We start from the raw sequence: 13,482 nt of genomic DNA on the forward strand, positions 1-13,482 counted from the left end.
AATGCAAGAGTGAAATTTTATTTGCGGACGATGGAACAAAGTTTTAAAAAAATCTAGTTCAATATTATTTGCTAATACCAAAGTTGCTTCTGAGGCACTATACTTGGCACTTTCCTCGCCGTGAAAGAAATATACGACAACAGGAACAATGGCATCTGAGCCTGAATTCGCTTACCCCAGCATAATCGCATACTCAGAAATGTTATTGGCACTCTGAATACCGGCAATTTTTGGGAAACGAGAGGGGTGTGAAGAGAAAGAGAGGGAAAAGCGGTGTATGCTGTTTTAAAATTTCCTTGTGATAAGAAATGTACTTCACAAAAAGCGGACGCTTTCTGACCACAGGATATTACTACCTAATGATCGTTCATGATTTCGCTTACTGTTTGTATAGCATTACATCTTCATATAATGACATTATATGGTTTTCACTATCGCACAGTGCATTTTTTCTTTGAATCCATGACCCGTACATGTGTAGCGGTTGTGATCGTATAAACGCTGAAATAATAATAATAATAATAATAATAATAATAATAATAATAATAATAATAATAATAATAATAATAATAATAATAATAATAATAATAATAATAATAATAATAATAATAATAATAATAATAATAATAATAATAATAATAATAATAATGATGATGCACTGGGGCTGCGAAGAGACATATCGCTGCTCAGAATAAAAAAAAAATCGAAAATTTTACTTAACTACTTGCTACAACGAAAATGGTCGTATGGCGCGAACCGCCATCAGCATAGCTGAAGCGTATCCAATAAACGCTTGTTCAACCGGTATGCAGCGTAGACACATTTTCACACGTAGTTGGAGATAACGCGCAAACACCCTAAATCACAGCGCGACATCGTTTGGAGCGCTGCGTCCTCTGCACCTTCGACGATGACTTCGGCGTGAACACACGGGGCAGGAAACGTTGGAGAAAGGAACGGCTGTGCGTACGCGTGCGTGAGTATGAGAGAGATAGAGAGGGAGAGAGAGAGAAACGTACGCACAGGGCGAGGAGCTAGAGCACCGCTCGCAGGGAGGTTCAAAAGAACAGGAAGGAACCGTGTTCTCGACGGTAGCGTTTCCTCCCCTTTCAAGGTAATTAAATCGGCACCTTCGCTTATCGCTCCTGCCGCCGCCGTTCATTCACTCTTTCTTTCCTCTTTTTTTTCTTCGGCGATCGGGCTCTTCGGTTCCCGAAAACAATGGCGTCTGTTAAGAGCATTATATCGAAAGCGTTTGTGGCTGCTGCATAATGCGCCCTTTACACGCACCTACGAACACACACACACACACACGTTTCCGCTATGGTTCGCGATCGCAGGGTTCTCTCTCTCAAGAGTCCGGAACGTTCACCTCGTGCCCCGGGTTTCGCTGCTGGGGGTTTTATTTCGCCCTGTTCTTATCTGGAATGGAAGACCTTGTTTCGCGGTGGCCGCGGCACTTTGGCGCAGAGGAAGCGGCGAGGGAAAGCCCGGAGGTGATTGGGACTCGTTTCTGCCAGGCTTTGAGGAAAAGACGTCGGAGAGTGGTGCCTGCATCCTGGGATAATTATTATACGGGAGCGAACGTGGCAGAGTCGTGGTGCACGGGCGATAAGCGTTCATTCTTTCGTATCTGGAGATAGGTGCGAGAGTTTCTCGCGTGATTTCATCGACCGGCATCCTGCGCAGAACTTTATTCTTAAGGCAGAGGTTCTTCTTCAACAGCGAATAAAGCTTCCACGGAAGCTTTATGGAAGCTTTATTCGCCGAGCAGTCGGATGCAAGTGTACCTGGCCTTTCTCGCATGCACGCGCGGTGCGTTACTTTATCTTACAGACCTAAAAAAAATGACTAATAACATCTTTGCAGAGGCTGACGTCTAGAAAAACCTGCAGCAACAAAATAATTCAATGGCTTCTGTCTCTCTGACAGTGTCAAATATTGAGCATACCAATTGAGTAAGTCGCAAAAGCGCCCAGTTGTACATACACTGAGAGAAGAAGGATATTTGTAGCTTGTGAGTTCTCTTTTCTCTAAGTAAATTTCCTTGTTTTAAGCATTGAGGGTGAGTAACTTTTCAACATCCATGATTACCAGTTTGCATCTCCTATTAGCTTTTTGCAGCGCGCGGATACTCTTTTCGCGTGTTCTTCCTGGCACTGACGTTGCCAGAAAAAAGCAGCTTAGCTGATAAGTATAACGATACGGAATTGCTGAAGGCCAAAACAAATATTTGTCATAACAACTAACTGTCTCTACGGGGGCATGCCGGCAGCGAGATGAGGGAATGATTAATGAAATGTGGAAGAACTGAAGTTACCTCCACTTGAAAGGTCCGGGTGCAGGGAAGTCAGGCACGGGAATAAACAATAAACCACAGGAGTCCTCCTTCGATAAGTTGAGCAAATCTTAAGGTCAAACGATGGCGAGTATACTCTATGCACAAATACAGCAAGCAAGACATCAAGAGTCTCAAAGTGCAAGAAGACAACACAGATCAGCTCTTCTGCCTGTGGATACAGGCGGATGGGTAAGAAAGTTGTTCCGATTCTGCTTCTTTTCTTTTTTCTTTTTCCGATCCGTGGACTTTTTTTCTCGCTCTCTCTTTCTCTCGGTAATGTAGCGGCCGGGAAAAGTATCCGGTGAGAGCGTTGGTTCACGATTTGTCAGTTGCACGTGACGCTTGCGCAATGAATGATCGCCGCTAATGGCGCAGCGATGGTTTTGGGAACCGCGCAGCCCCAAGCGGAACGATGGGCAGAGGCAGCTATGACTTGCCCTTTCGCCGCAGCGTCCTCTTTCGGCGACTCGCGATAACTGTGGGTGCAGTTCTGTGTCGATTACCGCATCGCGCACAGCGGCAAAGCGTCGCAGTTCAAGCTGCTGTGCAGCCTGCCGTGCAAATGAGTCGCTTGAACAGCCAGGGGTAGCTGACTATAGTGCTCGCCTCTACCTTGGAGCTGTTGGTCAACCATTTTCTTGCTGTTTCCACCAGGGGACAAGAAAGAAGGGCTTCTCCGCTTCGCAGGTCTATAGCGGCTGAGGTCGGTAAACAGTCGCGTTTACGTTAGGGTGCCCGTATTGCTCGAGTGCTCAGTTTGTGATAGGTTTTCTAACTTTGTCTACTTCTTCGCACAATCTATGACCAGTTTTGCTCTCAGAAATTGTGTACCGACATTATCACCGCAGAAAAAGCTGAACGCACTTCTTATATATACGTATACATGAACGAGTTGGCGGAACGGCTGAAATCATATTCATTCTAAAACGCACTGAAAAAACAACGCCGGTCCATCCTCAAGGCCGCTAATAGAGCGAAATGCTACACGCGCGCTGTTCGCCTCGAGCGATGGCTTAGCCCTTTCCTCTCCTCCTTGTCCTGTGCGTCTCAGCGAAAGCAACTGCTGGGTGCTCGCGGGTGCGGCTTTCGGAATTAACAACAAACTTTTCCCCAGCGGCGGGAAACAAACGACTCTCGCTGACGGGCCGTCAACGCGAGCATGCATCACTCAACCCTTCTCTTTCTCACACTCTCCCCAGCGTTTACGCTGCTTGTAGCGCGCGCTGCGCGGGAAGAACTGAGAAGAGATACATTTGTAAATGCAAGGCTCCCGGCGCCCTCTGCTTCCCCATCTTTTTTCGTTTGTGCACTTTTTATTTCTGTTCTAAACTTCTCCGTCTTCCGCTGATAGGGACCCAAGAGAAACTCACTATGCCCGCGTAACCTCATGCTACTTTGGTAGCGTGTCCACAGTACACGGCGTGCTTTAACAAATGAACGCTCTCCGTTCCGTTTCTAATGGGTCCCCCTCTTTTCCACCTCTCCAACTTTTCTTTCTCCACTCCTGAGTTGTACCTCTTAGATTGAAACGATACCCCTAACTCTTCCTTGTTCACGAAGCCCCCTTCCTCTCCTCTGCTATGTCCGACCGCCCCTGCTACAGTCCCGCACTAAACTTGCTTCCTCCAGGCTGTGCTGGGTCGGGTCTTTTCCTTCGCCTCTGCAGGGTTCTCTTTGCTTGCGCTTCTCAACCCTTGCGGGCCGAAACCGGACGAAGGGAAGACCATGGTCGTCGGCTAAATGCGGGGACGCGAAGTCGGCTCGTGCACGGAAAATGAGTCGACAAACAAATCCAACTCTCATTACTCTGGAGGCCTCTAAGCGACGACCCTGCGTACGCGCGCGGGCTGAGCAGCGAGGACAAATTTTCGGTCGAGCGGCAGTTAAGAGCGAATACGAGTGGGCACAAAGGGCAGCGAGGAGGAGAGGAGGTGAGAGTGAAGGTTATGCTCCCTCACTTAAAACGGTGCAGCGATTGTAGAAGCTGGGACTTGACGGAAAATGTTTGCAAACGTAGTTCTCAAAGCTGTTGTTCTGACGGGAAAATGGCGTCTTGATTGGTAGAGCATCTCTTCTACTATTCACCTTAGGTTCCCTTAACCGTGCCTCTCACGGACGTCAGGTATAGACCAGAAGCTTTCTCAACGTAACGAGTGCTCTCGGAACTTGGTCATCTGGTTAGTTCGAGGCCACATCAAGTTCCCACCACGCAGCACTGTTTTAGAGAGACCGGGTACAAAGAGAACAAGAGAAGGGAGCGCGCTATAGATGCCCACGAGTAGCCGCTTCGCTGCACTCGTTTCTTGTTTTCTCCTCTGACCACTTTCGCACCGCCGCCACCGCCGCCAGTCTTGGCTTTCTTCTTCGTTGGGATTGGATTCCTCGTCTCTTCCGTGCAAGCGGCGACCAGCCTGCGCTGGACCCACGCTGGCAAGACTCGCTGGCGCCAGTCAAAGCGTCTTCTGTTTTTCTTGGAGAGGAAATAATTTTTGGCATGAAATGTCCACACGCTATCTGTATCCCCAAAGAAAAAAAAGTAAGATATGTGCTCCCCAGGGATCTTTGAACCGTATCCCCTGTGCACCTCTTCCCTCCGCCCTCTTCCTCCTGCTTTCCTTATTCTCTCTCCACCCGTTATTAGTAAAAGGACGCACGAAGTGTGACGCTATAATAGCCCTGTGTCGTCGTCGCCATCCGAAGCTTCTTGCGAGGAGCCGCCAGTATGATTCCGACTGGCGAGTTCGCTGACTATCGGTAGAAGCGATGGCTAAAAGCCTTCGTGCTGTCCGAGAACATGCGCGGACGTGCGAAAATGCTTTTTTTTTTTTTTTGTGCTTTGAGAGTATTCTCTAAAAGCTAGAATGGCTCAAAGTTTAAGGCTACGCAGCCAACCGGCGTGTCGTTTTCCGGTGGAGAAAACTCTTTGTTTTGCATCCGCACGCGGTGATCAAAGCGTCGTTTATCAAGCTACTTAGGCGGAGCTTGGTGCTGAGTGGTATGGGTGGGCTCGGTCCGTTAGCGAAGGTCACGGCTGCCATGACAGTCCGATTGTGTGTGTGTGTGTGTGTGTGTGTGTGTGTGTGTGTGTGTGTGTGTGTGTGTGTGTGTGTGTGTGTGTGTGTGTGTGTGTGTGTGTGTGTGTGTGTGTGTGTGTGTGTGTGTGTGTGTGTGTGTGTGTGTGTGTGTGTGTGTGTGTGTGTGTGTGTGTGTGTGTGTGTCTGTGTGTCTGTGTGTGTGCGTGTGTGTGTGTGTTGCGCTGTTTCAACCTTTCGTCCTTTTTCTGCTCCACGCGTTCATATGCGGTGATATGGGGCTATTACAAATGAAAAGCGCTTACTTCGTCACGGGTACGCACGTCGTACTCGCTCCTACTGTGGATGTTTTGGCACCAGTCCTTGGATCTGAAAGCGTGAGAGGTAGAAAAATACAATTTGAAGAAATTTCGTGCGCGGTTAAACTGACTTGACTGGCATGGCTCCCTGCGACGAGCAACAGCGTGATAACCAGCAATGTTTGGAAAAGTATCAATACTTTTTCAATTTAATAAAACAAAAAGTCGCCATGTCCGCTGAAATGAAATCGCGCCGTAATTAAAGCGACATTTATTGCGACCTATCCCCAAATGCATTGCTAATGGCATCGCGACTGGATTTTTATATCAACCTGCAGCAGCAGTTCAGTTGATACCCATTCAGACGTTGTTGTAGTGAGCTCGGCATTGAATGAAATCTTGGAAGTGCAATAAATATTACCTTTTCTTTCTTTATTTCACTCGTGTGGGGTCATTGCATACAGCTTTTGTTTATATCCCCGCAAACGGAGCGTCGAAATCACGTAGGCGTCGAGCCGGTCCCAAACGCTACTTTCAAAATGAGTAACAATGCTCCCGCATAACTCCCCGTAAGCCCGGCAGCTCTGCCGCTGGCTTTCTAGGGTCCTTTGTCTGAACCGATAGGCTCCGCTCACTTGGTGTTCAATAAACCGAAACAATAACTCCCGAGCTCCGCCTGCTTACGCGGCGTGATGCGCCGGTGTGTGCAGCGGCGGCCCGGTGCTGTATCGGCGCTAGCAATCTCAACGTTTGCATGCTCCAGAGCTGCTAAATTCCCCTTCTCCGGCCACCCACCGTTTTACCCCTTTCTCTAACCCGCTTTCTCCTATACCCTTCGCGTTTTGTTGCTATCGTTTTGTGCTTCTCACTTGCGGCATACGTGGCGGCGGCGCCCGCGCGAAAGCCCCCGCTACCGCGGCGTTATCGACGCCCGCTGTCGCTTACACATCGCGTTGCGCTACGCCGACGGCGGAGAAAGCAACCCGTTATACAGTATCCGGACTCCAGGGAGGAGGTGGCGTGCTCACAGGATGTGGAGGATATGTGCTCACGGGGTGGAAGTACCTTTTCTCAACTATGGCTAGAGAGCGTCGCTAATACTCGTTCAATTCTTAGGGATGTTGCTGTGCTGCACACAGCCCTCTGTACACACTTCACCCAAACGTACTGCACTGACCTCTACGATAGCTTTATGCAAAGGTTGCAAGATGTACTGACAAAGAATACCGACAGCAATCGGCTTCGCTGTGCGGTGAAAGGAATATCCAAGCCTTAGGGTATTCCGAACCGCTGCAGTTTATGGCCAACTGCGCATACAAAGAGAGCAGCTCTTGTCACAGACAGTTTCATTTCGATCCGCATCTGAAAGGTCGGCATTAGCAGATAGGCGAAAATTGGTGGCTAATGCCTTTGCACTGGCGAAAATGAATTGGTACGAACGGCAAGTGCCTGCTGTCTAAAAATAAAATATTTCCCATACTCTCTGATACGTGGTCTACCGTGTACATTTAGGTCATAACTGGCATCATATGTTACGGAGGACGGATTGAGTCTATAGTTTAGCAAATCCGGGTTTTCCTTGACGCCGTGGAATCACTACAGCCTTACTGTTTTACTTTATGGACATGTCTACTAGCTTGAAAGCGGATTATACCGCCGCAAAAAGACTCATTATCGTGAGGCTCTAAATAGAGTAGGCAGACACTGAAGCACTGAACCGAAGGAGAACCCTATTTTGTTGTATTTGCCACGAGAAGCAGACAGTTCACTGAGGCACCATATCTTGAACGTGTACGAAGTTTTTTAACGAAGTAAGATAATCGCAGTATGTATAGTCAGCGTAATAGGGTGTGTTAGTCCACGTGCCAATAGTAGTAACTATATAGTTTTACTCCGTAGGGGGCGAAAGGGAAAAATGTGGGAGCCCCCCCTTCCTTTTCCCTTCCCTTCCCTCCGCTCCCTCCCACACACACGCACACTCTTGATTGATCAACCCCTCCAAAATTCTCAATGTCCTGCTGTGTTCCGCTATTTAATTGCAAGTGTGATCTTAAGGCCGCAATTCCCTACACGTCCACTCCATTCGCAATGGCGCACCCGCCTCCGACTTTCCCTTTTGTATATACAGCACAGACATGCTCTTCTTTCCTTCCCATACACGCATGCGGCCAACCGAAACACGCACAAATAACGTCGGGGCGGAAAGTCACCTGCCTCAAGCGCGATCCCGTTCGAAGCGAGTGAGAAGACTGCCCCTGTGAGGCGAAATTTGGAGCCGAGAGGGTTGGCGCTCGGGAGCGCGCGGGGTTCCTGGCGAACCTTATCGGTCCGCCGTGCGCCCGGAGAGACGGCGGCGGTGCAAGAAGAAAGGAGCTTACGGCACACATTTGCCCTTGTCGGGCTTTATTGATTCCACATTAAGGCAGCCAGAATCAATGGCAGTATTGCCGGCATGGGATCAGCAGATGCAGCGCACCGGAAGGCGCACCGCCGAGCTTCGCTTTCACACACACACGCACACGCAGGCTCCGAGCACCGGTCTGCCCGCTGTACATTGGCAGGCATGGGCGCACACTCGAGCACCGCCACCTATACACTACATACATACGTGTAGCGGCCGGGGGAATAGGCTGCTCGTCGCGTTGCGCGTACTCTTCGTGTTCAGGATAAGCCATTGGAAGTGGTAGGGCTTTCAGAGGTGAGGAGGAGAGAGAGCAAGCTTATGTAATGCACACCTTGCTGCATCAAATGTGTCAGGTCTTTTAAGTCGCTTCGAATATCAAGTCTGTGCGGCTGGCGGCACTGCGTAGCTTGCTTGTTTGTTCGGACTTACTGCCTCCTGACGATGCGTCGAAGACACATTGTTTCAGTGTTTTGTTTCTAGAGTTGTCTAACCTTTCTTTAGCGTGTGTCACAAGAACATTTTCGAGCTGTATTTGCTAGCCTAAACCGGTGGCGCGAGAGGGGATTTGTTATGTGTAAAGGTGGTAATGTTTCTGGGTCGTGTGCAGCAACATGAATTCAGTTTAATGAAGTGTTGAAGGGTAAAAAAATGCAAGGAGTGGCTTGTAGTAGCCGACCTGCTTCTTGCACTCGCCCACTGCATCAAACATCAAAAGAAAATAAAAAAAAGGCAAATTACTGCTTGCATATGCCACTCGATATTTCGTGGTTTTCGACTCCCAAAGTGCAGGTCTTGTACAAGCTGAATTTTATACGTGTGGTACGAGAGGCGCTTTGAAGTGGTTACGCAAGATGTGTCTTACTTTTTCGCAGTCATACAAAGCTCCATCTTAGTTTAGAGTGTGAAGAAAAGAAAGTGATTAGTCGTAGCTGTTATAACACCCAGGTCGAAATCGCGTATTCTGTCGACTTTTGCTATGAGGTTTTAATGCTCTGCCGTATAAGTCTTTCTTTGAATGAAACATCTAGTCAACTGTGAAAACGCAAGCCGCGTTTCGTTCATCTTGTTTAGTATGTGGCACAGCCTCCAGGCTTAAAGATTTTGTTTATCTCCGCTGTTTTTTTTTTTTTTTCTTTTAATTTCCGAGCAAGGGCTATATCGGCCTTTTTCGCGGTGCTGAAGAAGCGCATTCCTTGCTGCGATCATTACAACGCTGCAATCGACGAACCAAACTCGCTCTATCACGCCGCTCATCTTCGGTCGTAATTATCATTAAACATTTACATCTCGCACGATCGGCGCGGCAATAGAAGCCTTCTCTCTTCCCTCTTATCTGCTCTTTCTTTTTCTTCAATGCGCCGTGCAGTCCGCGAGATCGAAGCCTGTATTAACGAACGCTCGCGGTGGTGGTCTCACTTGACGCTGCTCAATCTTCCCACCACGGAACGTGAAGGACGACGAGGCGTTAATTATAAAACAGCGACCGGCGCTGTGTACCAATGGGAACTCTGGCTCATTATACGAGCTGCAACCCGAAAACGAATTATCGATACCCTAATTTTCAAGAAATTCATATTTTAATTTCGAAGCTTGTACTTTTATTTCTTTCTTTCCTCGCAGTCCGAAAGCTTGTCTGCTATTATTACCAAACTCGTGCGGATACCATAAAAAAAAAATAAAAATAAAAATAAAAAGCTGCAAGGATTCGCTCTATTTTATTTCATTACAGCGCAATAGAGTCAACTGTATTTTTGCTCGCCGGTCGATAAAGATGCGTAGCGTTAGAACTGTCGGGTTGACCAGTACGCTGTACTTTTTTTTTTTTTTTTTTTTTTAGTTCATCCGGTTTAACGTTGGGAAGGCAGAAACTCTGAGCTAGGATAGCTTCCAAGAGAGTCCACTTTTTAATGAGCGCTTTGTATTCTAATCTGACGAGCGTTAATGACGACACTGCCGTATTTTTGACCCATGCTCTCTGTGCGTTGGAGTTGGGCTTGCATAGCTGCCGTGACGGCCTGGTTTATCGATTACTTTTCGCGGAGTAATTATTTCTCATCAGAGTCCGATAGAGATATTGGAACGGGATAACAGTGAGCAGAGATACCCGCTTCTGCACACACGCGCTTGAACGAGGGGCAACTTCTCTGTTCGGTCCGCCGTTTTCTTTTATCTTTTTCCTGTGCTCTCTTTCGCAGTCTTGCTTGTCACACGTCTATGGGCGTAGTTTATTAAAATGAAGAGATATAGCCTAACTGATTGAACGCCTGCCTGGCCTGCACCTCGTCTCGATCTGTAATGTGAGCGAACAGAGGAGATTATTGAGCCCAGCTGTTTGCGATTGTTTGTTTTTAGTTAGGGTATACAAAACGTTTGGGTGTCGTTCTGTGGTGTAAGAGGGCTGCGACCACTTCCGATTCACTTTTTCTGCTGTTTGTGCATCCGTATGCAAGGTCGTGAAAGTGCGCGTAGAGGGTTATAATTATTGGGTCATAGAAATTCGAAGAGAGAAGCTGCTCGTCGCGTTGCGCGTAGCCTTCATATTCAGGATAAGCCATTGGAAGTGGTAGGGCGGGGAGGAGAGATGGAGCAAGCTCGCTTATGTAATGCACACCTTGCTGCATCAAATGTGTCAGGTCTTTCAAATCGCTTCGAATATGAAGTCGGTGCGACTGGCGGCAATGCGTTGCTTGCTTGTTTGTTCTGAATTACATGCCTCCTGACGATGCGTGAAGCTGGGACGAAGGTTCCTTATAACAGAAAGGATGGTGAGAATCCGGTGGTTGCTTGAACAGCGGTGTTGTAAGTAACAAATCGCAGAATCTGTCACCATTTGTAATCATCGGAGACGATGTCTTTTGCAGAACTGATATTGTCGTCCGTTCTCTTGTACACAGAGTACGGACGTTACAGATATACCGTCCATTGTTGTCTTTATTTGATTGAATTCTTTTAAAAAGAAACTTTGTTCTCGCATATTCCAGCACGGTTCCGTGACGCTTAAAAAACTCGCAACCATGCCCGTAGTTGTGCTGTTGCGAAGCCACAGACGGTGGCAAGGTATTTACATCGCTTAGGTCGACTTCTGTGCCCTGGATGCCGTGAAGATATCCCTGACTGAGTTATGTCGGGACTTTCTGCAAATAATTAATCCTTCATTTCGGCTCATTGCGCATATGTGTCCGTCGTATGTCAAAAAAACGTCGCTCATCATACTGCTATTTCTCAATGCACCGATTTTTCCACGTACTAAAAGAGGAGGCAGTCTTAATAATTTAACATACGCACGCAAATTATCTATATAAAAAGCGCGGCAGTCCACTTCAATCCGCTTCAAATGATAACCGGCAGCCGATGACCACAAATTATAGAGTGAGCTTTTAGCCGAGTGCCTCTCCCTCCTCACTCGTGTAGCGCAACAACGAAAGACCACAGTAATCGTAGAAAAAAAAGTCGCTAAGAAACGTTACCGTGTAAAGACAGTATATATTTATAGTGCCCTAAATAAGATCTTCTGTCCACAGCAGGTACTCTGCAGAGGGGCTGCAAAACAGTTTGGCCTCTTTAATCTTGGTAACGAGGTATGCGCTTACTTTAAATATCCCATTCTGAGCATATCGTGGTCGTTTCTTCGTAAATAGTGCGGAGCATTCCTTCGTATGGTGGGGCGGCGCGATGCGTTGCGGTCGCACCATGTTTCTTTTGGGCTTACCAATTATGTTTCACTGGCTGTTTTCAAGCGCATGGGCCAAGTACGGAGAGTACGGAAGGAATCGCTCCTCCAATTCTTTCTTAAATTTCAGCATAAACAAATAACAACTACAACAAAAGAATACGCTAACGTAAACACTCAGTAGAAAAATATCGTGGGCTACATCATTCTGTTGTCCCGGACTGCCTCCTATATACATTTCGACCTTATATTGTCGTTCGAATACTCCCCCTTGGCGACATAGCATGCAGTGTCGAATCCTGTTGCCGCGGTGAGACCTCCTCCTCGGATTCGGCGTGCATCAAATATTCAGGCGTGAACAGGAAGGTCTGGCCGGTGTAGGTGCCACGACCACACCTTGTTCTGCGAATTAAGGACAGGCGGGGTGCAAGTGCTCTCTCAGGATCACCCGAAGCCGTTCGCTGACTTATTCATGGGAACAGCACGTGAATTGCGGGTAAGGCGGGGGTGAACCCATCCTCCCTAAACGTGGCTTCTTTCAACATAAAGATGCCAGGTCTGAGCTGCCTTGGGGCACTTGATGCCGTTTGTTTTCGAGGAGAGTGATGAGAAAGTGAAGTTGCGGAATGCATATATACGTATACGTATATATATGCAACACCGCAGAATCATTCATGTAGTTTAGTAATTCCAAGACATAAATGGCGTGGATTGGGCCGGCAATCTTGATGGAGTGCGTGTTGCCTATAGAAATCCTCTTGCCGACCGGGCCTTCTATGATCGTATTCATTGCTTCAACGAAATGGAAGCCCTTAACGCATCAAAGTTACTCAAAGATATACATTCTTCCTCTTCCCTGCCGATGGGGCTTCTCATTTAAAAATGCCGAAGCATGAACAGGTTTTTGTAGTGCTTTTAATAATTAAGTTTTGCAGTACACCAAGGTCAATGCTGGGATTCGGTAGACATTTAAAAAGGAGGCGATCATTCGAAATACAGTACTCTCACGGCACTTGTGACCTGATGACTCGACGCCACTTATTATCGATCATTCGTCCCTATAGCCTAAGGGACGCTGTTGTGGTACTGACGTCGCGCGCGCATCAAATGCATTTCTACCTCACGTCGCTGTCAAAGACTTCTCTCGCTGCGGTGTGCTCGCTTTCGTTTAAAGCAGGTCACTTTTAAGCACCGCTCTTGCTTTAAATCGGGGCCTGTGTCGCTCCTATTACGTAACCGCTCACCCTTCTCGCTGTCTTCTCCCGTGTTCCGGATGTTTTTCGCGACCTATGCGACGTCCCCTCCTATTCCTTCTCGCTCACAAATCCCTCAGCTTTCTTTGCGTCACATCCTTTCCCTTCTCTCCTGTCTCCCTATCCCCCGTCCTTTCCTCCCATCCGCGTCCTCGTGCGTCCGTTCCCTCCTTCGCTTCGCGGAACATTACCGACGAAATTTATGGCACCGAGATTCAATTTGCGTAAAAGCATTGTACGTGCGGGGTGAAGCTCTCGCGCAGGGTTTGCTGCTCGACGCCGCTTCTTTATGTATAAATATGCATTGCGATTCCAACAAAATCGCCGCCGCCGCCGCGGCTGCACCTCGACGGTCGCTGTTTCGTGTCGCATCTACATGGGCGCCCTCACGCGACTTGACGGAGAAGGATCGCCCGCATTGGCCACTTGCTCGCCCTGGCCTCTGCATGCGCCCGACGTTTTGCTGGCTTTGCTTGCGTGCTC

General features: G+C 48.0%; 1 long non-coding RNA gene across 2 annotated transcripts in view; it reads right to left on the reverse strand.

The window, feature by feature from the left end:
- Window positions 1-13,482, reverse strand: part of LOC146185768 (uncharacterized) — a 180,943-nt gene that overhangs the window by 116,096 nt on the left and 51,365 nt on the right. The gene's annotated exons all lie outside the window — the stretch shown is intronic.

Source organism: Amblyomma maculatum, chromosome 6 (assembly GCF_055883805.1).
Source record: "Amblyomma maculatum isolate TAMU_Amacu chromosome 6, ASM5588380v1, whole genome shotgun sequence".
Classification (NCBI taxonomy): Eukaryota; Metazoa; Arthropoda; class Arachnida; order Ixodida; family Ixodidae; genus Amblyomma; species Amblyomma maculatum.